The sequence below is a fragment of the Gnatocerus cornutus genome, chromosome 6 (assembly GCF_029298725.1).
Source record: "Gnatocerus cornutus isolate USDA-ARS CGAHR chromosome 6, icGnaCorn1.1, whole genome shotgun sequence".
NCBI classification, from domain to species: Eukaryota; Metazoa; Arthropoda; class Insecta; order Coleoptera; family Tenebrionidae; genus Gnatocerus; species Gnatocerus cornutus.
This window is the reverse complement of record NC_142238.1, coordinates 7881815-7896827: the sequence shown is the minus strand read 5'-3', so window position 1 is coordinate 7896827 and position 15013 is coordinate 7881815. Positions and strand designations below refer to the sequence as shown.

The following is a 15013-nucleotide window of genomic DNA, read 5'->3' as shown; positions in this document are numbered from 1 at the left end:
TATTTTTCTTGTAGCACGTTGAATGCATCTCGTGATTTATAACGTAGATCTGCATAAAACACTGTTACACGGTACCTATACACGGTCATTGCTATCTCCGCTGTCGCCCATAATCCAACCGTGATCTTGGATAAAAGAACAAGAGCGAACGTGCAGTGCCGGCTACGCTCCACGGTGTAAATTCACTACTATTATTAGATTTTGATGCTTGGTGATTTTTGAACAAGAAAAAGAAGCGTAACACTGCTAAAACGTGAAATTAACGGAAAATAGAATTAAAATCGAGCCTTCTTGTGATTTAAAATCCAATTTGGCGATTTGGCGATTTTTGGCGAAATGTACTTAGTTTGCAAAAGTCTATTAGGTGAGTTTGCTAGATGGTACAATAATGGATCACGACCAGATTTTTTATAATTAATGACTGAAAATAATGGACTGATCGTATCTCCTCGAGCGGAGCTTACAAGATCGAGTTCTGACCCGAAGCAGTGGCTCCTCCGGTCCAAATGGAGGCGTCTACCTCTTCGATTTTGTCACTAAAGATTTAGACCAAGTGCCGTTCTCTGATGTTAGATTAAACCCAACCATCATCCATCAAAAGTATAAAATTACAAGTGGCCTGAACCATAATCGGCCCAGTACCCAATAAATTCTAAAACACGCTGTTATTTAGTAATTGAAAAATGAATTACATGATTTTCATGGTACATAATTTTAACGTGTTATGATTCACCATACGTACGATGCACAGTGTGGGTGGTACAATATAAGTTGATCGTTTTTGTGGTTACAAAGAAATACCATTTCCGAATATCCATTCAAGACCGCAGTAAAAAGGACCGCCGCATTAAACCTCGTCATCAAATTTGAATCGTGGTAATTTTTGCGGTGGTTCCGGTCAAAAACCATTACGTGGATGCCACAAAAATAGTTTTGGTTACATCAACCACAAGGAGCGACGACAAAAATTTTTGAACCATTTGTCGGGAGGTGAGTATGGTAACGACTTTCTTCTCTCCTTTTTCCTTTTTCAAAACCGACAAGAACAAGTGAGAGTCATGCCGTGATGCTGCAAAGAAAACTGCCGTTGGGAGGTCTGTTCGAACAAAGTTTCTCTCCGTGCAATTTATTTGGACGATATTGGGAATCAGTCATTTCAGTGGAGTAGATTTCCTTAGGCCTCCTACCGAGCATTTCGAGATGGTATCTCAACTCGTTGTGAATACGTAATTAGGTCACAATCGGTGATGATTACATTCAAAGTCCATTCATTAAATCCGGCGGAATTTCGTGTAGGCCTTGATTTATTTTTTTGGGTTATCTATGTACCGTGACCATCGAAATGTTTCTTGATCTCCACCTGTACAATTATCCACTTCTCGTTGCAGGTGGTTTGACGTAAATGTGCTTAGGTGTGCGAATCTCAGATGTCAATCTGGGAAATGCACGTCACGCGTCCTGATATGTATCTAGTGGCCAGAAGAGCTCTCTTCTTCACCGTTATGTTATTACAGTCAACAATAGCTTCATCATGAGGGCCTCCATCGGACGCAAAGACTTTCTCAATCGGTAACAACTACAACCGATTAGGAGGATTAGGACACGGAGTCGCCGACACCGTTACGATAAACAAAAATAACATCATCAAAGTGTGTGATCGTGTGAAACGAGTTTCGATTAGCACAACAGGTGTGCGAGGCTGGACCTGGCGGACCGCTATGGCCAATTTTCCGGGTTTTCTTACCATCTCTGATATAACTGACAATCTATGATATATGACTGCAGATTTGCAGTGAAGGTGCTCATCAACGCTTCCGCGATAAAAAAACTCGTAGATTTTTAAAAGTTATACGAGTTGGTCCACGGTACCCCCATCACTGTCGGCGCAGGTAATATTGCAACAGCAATAAACCGAAGCACAGCATAAATTGCATTAACTTTGACCTCGACCAGATCAAAGCTACTTTAACCGGTACATTAAAGAAAACAGATTATACACAGCAAATATATTACAAGCAAGTGGGCTATAAATCTCCCAACCGCAGAATAATCTCATAATACCTACACCGCACTTCAAAGCCGGAGACTACGCATCCACAAAGAAATCTTCATTTCTTCTGCAGAAGAATCTGCAAGTTAGACAAGTAATTGTTTTGTAATTATTGTCGATTGAAACTCTCATCACACAGTAAATGCACCATGAATAATTCAAGTGTGCGGCAAGATTGAAGTTCTCAAGGGTCCGTTTGTGTCCCTATATTTTTTATCAGTTGTACATACGTAATCTTCGCACGTCTGGTGATAACTTAAATTTAACTTTATTTCATACGTGATTTATTTCAGTATAAATGTCAATATAAAATTTACTTTACGCTCGCCACACTTTGCTGTCATCGCAATGATATACAGCTGGGGTCTTTGTTAATTTGATGTCTCTATTAACATAGTGTGACTTTTTCTATACACTATTTAAAATTCTATTGATATATTATGTATTGTGTTTGAGTTTGGGCATTGACCCATCGTTTCCCTCCAAGTCACAAAAGCTATCCTCGCAGATTAATCTGAGATTGGATCTTCTCGTTGTGGCCTTTGGGAAAATCTTAACTAAGTTTTATGGTTGCCCAGTTATGCATGAGTACACAAGCTAATTTATTTCCGAGTGATTCGATTCCATTTGCAAAGACGAAAGTAATTACCACATAATTGCATTGTTTAGTATTTTTTCCCAGAACGCCAAATTCTTTTGGTTGTAAACCATCCAAAACGCTCTCATCATCATTAATTGCGTATTGCCTGTTCATAAATATCGCTTTCCATTGTACTTGTATAGTTTTGCGTAGAACAAACGACTCGTAGTACAGTTAGAACAAACCTGTTTAATACGCACATAAAAAGATAATAAAATAAACTTGGCCAAATACGCCGTCAGATTACATTCTCAAATTTCAAACGTTAACTTTGCTCGATACATAAATTAAATAAAACTGGTGGATTTACTGAGCACCTGTTTCAGAATGTGGATTCTCGAGACTTTTTCCAATCGCACAAGTTTCTGGCAAAATTTACATCACCAAATACAGGTTAGTCGAATTTCTGCTGTAAATCCTGATAATTGTCATAAAAGCCCATTCAAAACCAACTGATATGGTTTTGTTGGCCATCCTTTTTATGTAAAATACACACTGGAGAGAAAAAAAGAGGAAAAACCACAGGTTTTATTATGCAAATGTTAACGACATAAAAAATCAGGTGTTTCAACTTGCTGATTTACAATAAGCACTTGCCATATAAACAGTGAGTTGAGTCCAAGCCCCCCGTGAGTGCATAATATACGTAAAAAGCTCGATTCTGAGAAGTCATACAATATTCATTGTTACTTTAAATACGTCTGGAAAGCTTTATCGCTGGATCCAAACTCTACATACCCATTGTTTACGGCCGCCACTACTGGAATTTATCGACATTTTGTATTCAAATGGCTCCCAGACGACTGTTTTGATTTATATTTTGTGTTAGAGGACAATGAAGGAAACGGGCAACAAACATTTTTATACAAACTCGAAAATTCAAACGTGCCCACGAACCGGCACCGGTGAACAGAAATAAACGTAATATTAAACATAAATAAAGCATTTCTACATATTATAATAAAAAAGCTCGTATTTTTTATTTCTACATGTTTTCCCATATTTTCAGACTTTAACTTCTCGAGTCCTTAGGAGCTTAACGGTCGTCTTAAATCTAGTTAATCCGAAATACTAAGAGAAAATAAGGACCTTTAAGAATTTAAACCTGAAAAATCTGTCGTAAACCTTGTGTCAATATTTAATTTGAAGTAATTTTGCATCCAATAATAATTTTGTATGGAGTCAAGAATCGTCCCCCAGGACTTGTTACATAATAGGCTACTTTATCTTTTATGACAGTCCATAGATTTGAAACTACACGATGGCCAAGATAGTAAAGTTACTTAGAGATATATCATGTAACTGTTACCATACGTAGGTGTGCATTATCTTTTTGAAAAAATTCTGCAAGCCATTTACATTTACATATAGTATTAACACCAGCTCCAAGATGTTCTTAATGTGACGATTAGCATTTAAACTGCATAAAAAACTAAAGGAAACCTACTTCAATACGACATAACTTCTAGAACAAGAGCGGTATGACTATTAATGGGAAAAAATTATGACATTTACCACCTCGACATTTCATTATTTATATCATGCAAACAGAGAGAACCAAGATTCATTGTTATTTGGTGACTTTTCTACATATAAAATATACGCCGCATAAAACAGGGTAATTGCAAAAGAAAGCTGGAAACGGTTATATAAATCATGAGATCGTTAAGACCCTAAAAGTAATATCGTTAAATTCAAGCTACTTTAAACAATATCTGATTTTCAGATGTTTTTTATTACGTCTAACCATAATTTTCACTCTACTTGCTGCAAAAAAAAACGAGCATTCGCACAATCAAATCACATAATAGCCTGACATCATGAAAGTGAAACCACCTTGAACAAACAACACAAAAATGCCTTTTTAGTTTTTGCTCTGGTGTATTTAAGTTATTACATTTAGTTTTTCTGTAATTAAAGCTGCGAAATTATAGTGTATGTTCCATCATAATTAATATAAACTAGCAAGCTAATTACCTATCCGCATTCGACCTGTAAATTACCAGTAAAAAACCAACAGAAAATCGACAAAAAGCGAAACGAACGTTAAACGCGAAGTCTACCTCGACATGATCTTTTACAAAAACAAGGCTTTTTACCTTTGTTTTCGCTTCTCGAACTTGTTAAATAATTATAATTTTCGTTTCCTGTGCCCCGATAATGATGATGTTTTCAGATTACCATAAATGGCAAGCTGTAGAAATTTATTCAAATTATTATTTGCACAAATACAACACGACAACGTTAGCTGGTAAAGACAGCGGTAATTGCCTGTAAACTACCGATTTAGGTCTAAAAAGCACAAAAAGCTCAACCGGATGTTCTGACTTTATCTTGAAGCGAATCGTTTAGAAAACTAATGTCCAATTTGTTGTTATTTATGTTATGCTTTATTAATTGTAATTAGTTTGACGTAATAACATTTCAGAAGAATGCGTGTAAATTTTATAATGAAATTAATTTATACAACTTCAGTATGCAATAAGTTAATGTAACTGGAGATTTTCAGAACGGTTTTCAAACATGAGCATAAATTGTGAACATAATAATTATATAGTTGAGCTGCAAACTTGTGTAAGGTGCACGGAAAAAAATTAATTAATCTATTACTTATATTGTAAGCTTTTTGCACGGCATGTTGTTAACTAAGGAATAAGCGGTAAATGCGCTTGTACTCATTTGTGCACCTGAGCTTTTAATCCTATAATATGTGATATGTAACAAGAACTGCTAAAGCCAGGCTTACATTTACGTTGTCACAACATTCTGCTGGTGAAAAGCTTTTACTTGTTTTCATTCCAAAAATTGGATGCTTCGGTTTTCAATCTAAACACTTTCCCTTTTCTCTTTTGTGTCTCTAAACGCTCTAATTGCAGTGTTTTTATCCATATTTTATATCCATGCATAAACACTCAGTAAAAGTCGTCGACACTTTCCTTTATATTGTCACGTTGGCCGAAAAATCAAAAGTCTCGCTTGTAACAATAACAATTTTATTGTGCACTATGAACACTCTCGTACTTCACAATTACAACACTTTTCAGGATTTCCAAATACTAGACTATCTACAATCCTATCACTACTCCCCTATATACAGATATTCCCCTACCACTAGCCTAATGCTGGAGCGCTGCGAGAATATTCGGGAGTTCCGCGTATGAATAAGAATTATTCCACGAATCGCTCGCTCTAGAGCAGAGCGGAACGTTCCAGCGCTGGCGCTCGAAGCTTCCAGAATCTTCTCGTAACACTGCCCCCCTCTTAGTTCTGATCGTCCCGATCAGACCAAACACCTGATTCTCCGTGATATTTACAAAGTCTATTTAGATGAACCACTTTCATCTTTGAACGGGCGCTGCGTTGGATCCGATACACCACGTCGTTGATCCGCTTGATCACCTTATACGGTCCCTCCCATGTAGGTGTCAACTTCGGAGATAGGCCCTTCTTTCGTCGAGGGTTGAATAACCACACCAAGTCTCCTTCGTTGAATCCTTCATGATTAGCCGTCACATTATATCGGGACCGCATTCTGTCACTAGCCATTTTGATCCTCTGCCTCACAAGGTGGTGTGTATCCAGTAGGGTCTCCCTCAGGTTGTCGACGGATTCCGGTACTTCCCTTCGCTCCGCCCCAGGCGAACCAAGCAGAAGATCACAAGGGAGACGCAGCTCTCTTCCAAACACAATCTTCGCTGGTGTTTCTCCCGTGGTTTCATGAATGGCAGCTCTGTAGGCCATCATAAACAAGGGCAGTCGACAATCCCAATCCCTCTGGTGCTCTTCCACTACCTTGGACAGATGTTCCTCCATCGTCTGATTGAATCTCTCGACCATGCCGTCGGATTGCGGGTGCAAGGGTGTGGTTCGAGTCTTCCTAATTCCCAGCAGCTTACACATCTCTTGAAAAACGCCAGACTCAAAATTCCTTCCTTGATCGGAATGCATTTCGAGTGGAACTCCAAACCTGCTGAAGAAATTATCCACTAGGACTCGAGCTACTGTAGTGGCTTCTTGGTTGGGAAGGGCATACGCTTCCGGCCATTTACTGAAATAATCCTGCACAACCAAGATGTACTTGTTGCCGTCATCAGTTTTTGGAAATGGCCCGGCCACATCTAGAGCGATTCTCTCGAACGGGGCTCCCACGTTGTATTGTTTCATGCCTCCTTTAGTTCGCGTTCGAGGTCCCTTGCTCGCCCCACAAACTGAACATCTCCTACACCATCGTTCGACATCTTCCCGGCAGCCAACCCAGTAATACCGCTGCCTAATCTTACTTAAGGTTTTGTTCACTCCGAAGTGAGCGCCTGATGTTCCGTCATGGACCTCCTTGAGTACTTGGGGAACTCTATTCTTGGGCACTAGTAACTGGGAGGTTACTTTCTTCCCGTCTGCGCTTTCCCAAGCCCTTTTCAGTACCCCATTTTCTACTCGCAGTGAGTCCCACTGCGCCCACATCGCCTTCAACCCTGGACTCTTTTCCGAGACATCTTCCCAACGCGGCCTTCCATTATCCGCTTCCTTCCACTCCAGCAGTGGCCCAATTTCCTGGTCCGCCTGTTGATCCTTCCGAAGATTCTCCGTAGTCCAGTCATCATCACAACCGATAACCATCCTGTTTATCGGCAATGGCCCTTCAATCTTCGCGCACTGCTTGCAATCCTTGCAAGGTCTTCTAGAGAGAGCGTCAGCGTTATTGTGTTGCTTTCCTGGTCGATGTTTGATTTTGAAGTGGTATTGCTGCAACCGCTCAATCCACCTAGCCACTTGTCCTTCGGCGTCTTTCATCTGTAGTAACCACGTGAGGGCAGCATGATCAGTCCTTATCAAGAACTCGTGGCCAAACAAGTATTTGTGGAAATGCTCTACGGATTTTACAACGGCCAGCAATTCCTTTCTTGTAGCGCAGTAATTTCTCTCTTGCTTGCTCAACACTTTGCTGTAATACTCGATCACTCTCTCTTCTCCATCCTGCACCTGCGATAACACCGCTCCAATGCCGATGTTACTGGCATCTGTGTCCAAGACGAACTTTCCATGAGTCCTGGGGTAGCTCAAAATCGGGCTAGTGCACAAAGCTAACTTCAGCCGCTTGAAACTGCTTTCGCAGTCTGATGTCCAGTTGAATGATGCCTTTGCTTCCGTTAGTTTGTGCAGAGGTGCAGCAATGTTGGCGAAACCTTCTACAAACCGCCGATAATACGTGCAAAGTCCAATAAAACTTCTCACATCGTGCTTGTCCTTGGGTCTGGGCCATTCCTTAATCGCCTGAATCTTATCTTCGCAGGTCTTGATTCCTTCAGATGACACCGTATGCCCCAGAAACTCCACTTTCTTCCGAAATAGATGGCACTTTTTCGAATTAAGTTTTAAATTGGCACCCCTAAACCGGTCTACCACTTCTTGAAGGTTCTTCAGGTGTTCATCGAAGTTTTTACCCATGACCATAACGTCGTCTAAATAAACCAGACAAGTTGTCCACGTCAATCCTCGCAACACACATTCCATTAGTCTTTCGAATGTAGCGGGTGCGTTGCAAAGCCCAAAAGGCATAACCGTAAAGTGGTACAGGCCACTTCCCGTGGAGAACGCTGTCTTTTCCTTGTCTTCGGGATGAAGTCCCACTTGCCAATATCCACTCTTCAGGTCTAAGGTTGAGAACCACGTCGACCCTGACAGAGTTGTGAGAGTGTCGTCAATCCGGGGTAATGGAAAACTGTCTTTCTTGGTAACATCGTTGAGTTTTCGGTAATCCACACAGAATCTTGTACTACCGTCTTTCTTGGTTACGAGCACAACCGGCGAAGACCAAGGACTGTTGGATTCTTCAATAATCCCTTCTTCTTGCATGGATTTTACCAACTGTTCGGCCTGCTCTTGCTTCGCCCACGGTAACCTTCTCGGTGCCTGTCTGATGGGTTGATGGTCGCCCGTATTGATTCTGTGTTGAACGATGTTCGTTCTTCCTAATGGTTCATTCTCAACGGCGAACACGTCCTTATTCTTCTTGATGAAAGCCTGCGCTTTAAGAGCCTCTTCTTCAGAAAGGTCACTCGTGTCTACCTCCAGCTTTAACTTTTTCACGGTCTTCACGTTTTTCTTTGATGGCTGTGCGTCACTTATTCTGGAGATCGGAACACACACAGCAACTAGTTCGCCCTTCTTGATCGTGACTGGAGTAGGGTTGATATTCGCCACCCGCACAGGTATTTCCTTCGTCACTTTTACTAGTGTCTTTCCAACAAGAATTGGTTTTGTCATGTCTCTAGTTGGTTCAATCATTCCAACGCAGCTCCCAAAGTTACTTCCTAAACGCACACTTATCACTTTCTCGCTGTTCCCATCCACACAAGTATTTTCACAGGCGAACGCTTTCACTCCATCTTCTTTTACTTCTGGGGTCGATAACACAAAGCTTTCGGTTCCAATCTTGAGGATCTTCTCGTTGTGATTAAAGGAAATCCCATGTCGTCCAATAACATCCATTCCCAGGATCATCTCATCCTCAATTCCTGCCACCAGCACCCGATGCCGAAACTTCATACCTCCCAACTGGACCGTGACCTCTGCCTCGGCACTTACTGTGGCGACATCTCCCGTGACTGTTTTTAAAATAGCACTCGTTGTTTCCAGAGATGTCCTGTTGTCCAACATGTCCTTTCTCACAAGGGAAACCATGGCTCCGGTGTCGACCGTCATCTTCACTTTTCTCCCATTCACACTTCCTTCAATTATCAAACTCTCAAAATTCCTCTTCAAACGCATAACGGAAATAACTTTGGGGCTTGTGCTCTCCCCAGCCAGTGTGTGCCCCTTGACACTGCTGGGCTTTAGTTTTCCGACTGCTGAGGACGTGACTGGGGACCGTTCTGGTCGTTCCTAAGAACAACCCTACAGTCACGTTTAAAATGGCCTGGTTTTCCGCAACGATAGCAGGTCTGGCTAGTTCGCTGCTTCAGTGCCATCCGTAGCTCCCTGTTTTCCTTGAGGATGTCGTTTAGCTCGGCTTTCGTGACGAAAGCGGTAGGTGTTGCCTCTTCTTCGTCAATACCCACACCTCGAATTCGTCGGTAATCGGGGACGTTCACAGAGCTCTTGAAAACGGCTTCCACCTCTAGAGCGCGCACCAGAGCTTCTTTTGCGGAGTGATAGCTGCCCAGTCGGACCGTTCTTTGTATTTCTGGATCTCGAATCCCTTGCAGGAACGTATCCACAGCTAGTTGTTCCACAAAATTCGCCGGAGCCGAAGGGTAGGCGAGCAAAACAAGGCGCTTGACGCTTGCCTCAAATTCCTGCAGAGACTCTCCAGTTCTCTGCCGCCGCGTCTTGAGCTCTGAGACGTATACTTGCTGCAGGTGTTGGTTTCCAAATCTGGCCTCTAACGCTGCCATCAGCTGGTCGTACCGCTCTTTGTCTCGACCTGGAATTGTCTCTAGCAAGTCCAGAGCCGCCCCTCTCAAGGAAACTATCAGAAATGAGGATTTTTCTTCTTCCGACCATCCATTTTGTTTGGCCGCCACTTCGAATTGCAGCTTGTAATTATCCAGTGAAGTCGACCCATCGTAAGTCGGGGGTTTCATTTCTTTCGTTGTGGTCAGGCCGGTCCTATTTGGAACTTGACGCCTTAAGCGCAGTAACTCGTCTTCCACCTGCTGTTTGAATCGCTCCAAATCTTTCACTTCCTCTTTGACGCCTTGTAGTTCTCCCTCAACGCCTCCTAACCGCTCTGTTACCTCTTTTTGAATTTCGTCGACTTTAACCATAATAGTTACGTTCATGTTTTGTTCCATATCTTTAAGCTGGTTCAAGATTTCTGCATTCTCTCTTTGTCTTCTTTCTTCCTCTTCTAGTTTTTCTCTTTGTCTTCTTTCTTCCTCTTCTAGTTTCTCTCTTTGTCTTCTTTCTTCCTCTTCTAGTTTCTCTCTTTGTCTTCTTTCTTCTGTTTCATGTTTTTCATTTTGTCTTCGTTCTTCTTCTTCCAGTTTTTCTCTTTGTCTTTTTTCTTCTAAATTCGTAATCAATTTTTGTTGTGTGTCCATTTTCGCCATCATCGAAGCCATCAATTCTTGCAGCGCCTCCATTTCTGCGGCTTGCTGTCTGGTTTGAACAGGCATAAAAATTGTCCACAATCAAGTAACAATGTCACAGTCCGGTAATGTCACGAATTTTCCGATCGAAAATTCCAGAATTTTCTCGATCACAATGCTGGACGGGATCCCACTTTCTGACACCAGTTGTCACGTTGGCCGAAAAATCAAAAGTCTCGCTTGTAACAATAACAATTTTATTGTGCACTATGAACACTCTCGTACTTCACAATTACAACACTTTTCAGGATTTCCAAATACTAGACTATCTACAATCCTATCACTACTCCCCTATATACAGATATTCCCCTACCACTAGCCTAATGCTGGAGCGCTGCGAGAATATTCGGGAGTTCCGCGTATGAATAAGAATTATTCCACGAATCGCTCGCTCTAGAGCAGAGCGGAACGTTCCAGCGCTGGCGCTCGAAGCTTCCAGAATCTTCTCGTAACAATATTATCGTTTTATTTCCTCCTCCCAACACCCTTGCTCCATAAAATACCCACAAGAACCCCATTAAACCTCAAGAACAAATTCTCCTTAGAAGTGTCATCAGACGCTCGTCAGTAATCCATTATTCCGCCGATTACAATGTTAAAAGCCTTCCGATTTTTATGACCACATTCACACAAATGAACTTGTACTGTTATCTAAGCATTTCTCAAGCATTAGAAAGGTAATGGCTTTAACGAAATATATCACCGCAGATGACCATCGCCCATGAAGCTTAACAACCAGCCTAGTGGGGAAAGGGGTGCTCCGTACCACGACGACGGTGTGCGATATAGTGAGCTACAGCGTGGGAAAGGTTCCGCGGTGACGCAGAACTGGGCGGGAATGGCTCGTGCCCCGGGGGTCTTTGGCTGCCCACCGACCGCTGCTGAAACCGTGCGCTACCTCGGTCACTGGTGGAGGTGCCGCGTAGTGCATCGAAAGGATTCATTCAGCGTTTTTTACGGCCGGAATGCTCCAAATGGGCAAAGCCAGATTCTTATCTATGGAAGACCATTGTATCTCCACAGACCTTCAATGGGACTCAAGTCTGGGGGGGCGACAAGGCTGAAGTGTATGAAGCTTGAAAATCTAATCTTATCTCGTGACAATAATATTAAAATTGTGGCAAAATAAGGCCACCGCCCGATCTTCAAGGTGTTGTCTTAATTACTGCTCTCATATTTCACGTTATTTCCTCGACATACCTGCCTACTTGTTTCGCATTAGCGATAACCAAAAATGGAGCCTGCTCAAAAAATAAATAAGCCATAAAGAAATACATCATTGTATTCCAATCGCCCTAGCCCACAGGAAAAATTTGAATATGATTATTGCAAAAAAAGTGCTCCGACACCATAAATCGTTGAGCTTATCGGTGTTCAACTTCGCGTATTATCTACATCGCATATTAAGACCAGTCTTACTCATTCATTGTATTATTTTTAGTCATGGGAAAACCGCACACAAGCGTCACTTACTCCAAGAAAATAAATTTACAACATATTGAATATTTATAGCCGGTATTGGCGGTATAATGAATGACTTTTACACTTCGACATTATCGAATTTCACACGGTAGACACGGTGATGTCACAGTTCCACTTTTCAGCGGTGCTCCAAAATCGGTCTTGAACTTTGTAGAACAAAACATTACCAATTCTGAGGTGGAATTTTCGCAATTGCTGTCCACACATGCACGATTTACACAAATTGCTTAGCGAGTTTTGTAATGGGCTATTCTAAGTTTGACATGAAAATAAACTTCTTAAATCTTGTAATAAAGGAAACAATGATGTTGTTGAAGGCTTGGGTAAGCAAACAACAATAAACAATAAGCAGAGTAAGGTCAAAATGTTTGAACATTTCAGATAATTCCAATTGGAGTAGAAAAAGAATGAATCATGCATGACAATTTCTGCATCTATCAAATTGTAAACAAATCGAAGTGACTATTATAACAAAAATACCTTCGATTAGAATAATGAAGATAGGCTCCATTTGTTCCACCGTTAGAACAAGAAACTTAGCACTTGCCAAATTCGTAACATGATAATAGAGCCATTAAAATTAACTGTACATAATAATATAATTTCAACTTTCTATTTCAGATCTACAAGTGGAGGAAGATAAAGACAAAAAGTTATGTGACATAACATTTGCGTCTGTAATTATTATTAAATCACCGGCTTTTCGCAAGAACAATCGAGATTGCATAACAGACAATAAGTCTAAGTGGAATTATAGTTATAGTTAACGTTGTAACTTGTTTAATCAACTGTTGCAGACTTTATTTGACTTGAACCATTGAGTTGTGAACTTTTTGCACACATGTGTAACGTGCAGATATGGCAGACCCAAATTGGGAAAGCTGGAACTGTCATTACCATAACATCAAGAAAATACTCAGTGATAACTGTAATGGACATGTTCTCACTTCTATCAATTATCATAATGTGAAGGAATGATTTTTAGATTTTTTTTGGTTGTCCGTTAGTTAACAACGTTTAGAAAGCAAACTCGGTTTTAACATTTGGCACAATAACACCAAATCAGATACATAGTTTATTACAAAATAAAAGTATTGGGAAGATATACGACTGCCGCGGGAAGTATATGGCGTGCGAAATAATTTCAACTACACGGTTATAAGCAGCCGTTTATTATGTTTTATCTGCATACGAAACGGTGTTTATACACCCACCGAACTTGCGCTAAAGGAACCCAGAAAAAGATAATCGTCACCAGTTTAATGACGACACAATCGTGCTGTATTGATTTACGTTAATAGGAAGGATGAAATTATAGATAGTACAGACTTTGATGAAAAGCGTTAGCTTTGTTCAGTTGGTAGTTTTGCAATATTGATTTGTTATAGACAGTTTTACAGACGCAATCAGTACATTAAATTTGTTTCGCAATTCCTGATGCCATGACTGGCAACAATATCACAGACCTTGCTTGAAATGATGAATTATTGGATAATTTCGATTGTTACAAGAAGATTCGACCTTTGGAAAACCGAAGTGAAAATCGGGTCAGCTGTTTTTGGGATAAAAATACAATTTGCTTTGTTTTTCCTATAACGAGATGACAAAGATTTCTTAACAGTGACATACCTACATTTTAGAAAGCATCATGTCACTTTCTAGTTTATGATTATGAACACGTTTATTTTGTAAACAGTTCGGTTCTTCAAAATTACTTAAATTGAAACACATTTGTAAACAAACTTTCGTTTATGGAAAAACTGAGGTCTAAACAATATTTCTCTTGTTTGTCGCCACAAACGGGTCTGTTGACCACAACTGTTTGCTTCTATTATCAAAATGACCCTCAATTATCCATTGCGAGTGTAATAAAAAGATTATTTACAAAACCATAGAACTGATAACCACACCATTGTTCATTTGTTGTCACGAATGCAAAAGCCCACGGGTTGCTAAAAATGTTTTAATTAATTTTGGTTTTGTGTTCGCTGTAGTCGTAAACTGATAACGCGATTGAGACTTGAAATTGGTGCAAAATTATTACCAAATTTTCGAGAAATCAAAATCGAAAATGTAATTTTAACTGCTGCTTTAATGCATGACAATTTGAGTGTCGAGGAGCTGAAGAATTGTAAAAAAGTTAGAAACCTTATGGACATCCCCAAAATCGCCTATAATTTCAAAAATAAAAATTTGGAAATTTGCATAGGCTTATAGTGTTGTTTTATCACAAAATAAGGAGTGTAATGTTTTTAGTTTTTGTGTCTGCGTAGAATATTGTGTTCCTGCATCTACTTAACTTAGATGCCAACAAAAAATCTAGAAGAAGCTTTCAGAAACTAGAACAAGACGCCAATAAAACATAGTAATCATAACCACTGTTTAAAATTTGAAAACGGTAAAATTCATTTTTGACGGATAAAAGCATCGATGATGGGAAAATGTTTATCTGAAGTTTCTAAAGCCAACACATGATGATTATGTGATAAAATTATACAACATTTCTGTTCTGCATTCAATGTTTTTGCAATCTGAAAAGGTACACAGCTTGCAATCACCTCATAACGATTTGCATACATTATTATAATTCTGTCTCGATTTTCGCGCTAGACTGCTCATGAAGTAAACTATCTATACTTTAAAATACATCGTGCAGCATCAGAACTAGGAAATGTTCTTTTTGTCTGATAGTTCATGGGCAAGTATGTTCTTTAAAATCAAATAGCTGATAACAGCGACGTTTGACAAGCC

General features: G+C 40.3%; 1 protein-coding gene across 1 annotated transcript in view; it reads right to left on the bottom strand.

Moving 5' to 3' along the window:
- LOC148172592 (leucine zipper putative tumor suppressor 2 homolog) overlaps nucleotides 1-15013 on the bottom strand; it is a 35977-nt gene that overhangs the window by 16576 nt on the left and 4388 nt on the right. The gene's annotated exons all lie outside the window — the stretch shown is intronic.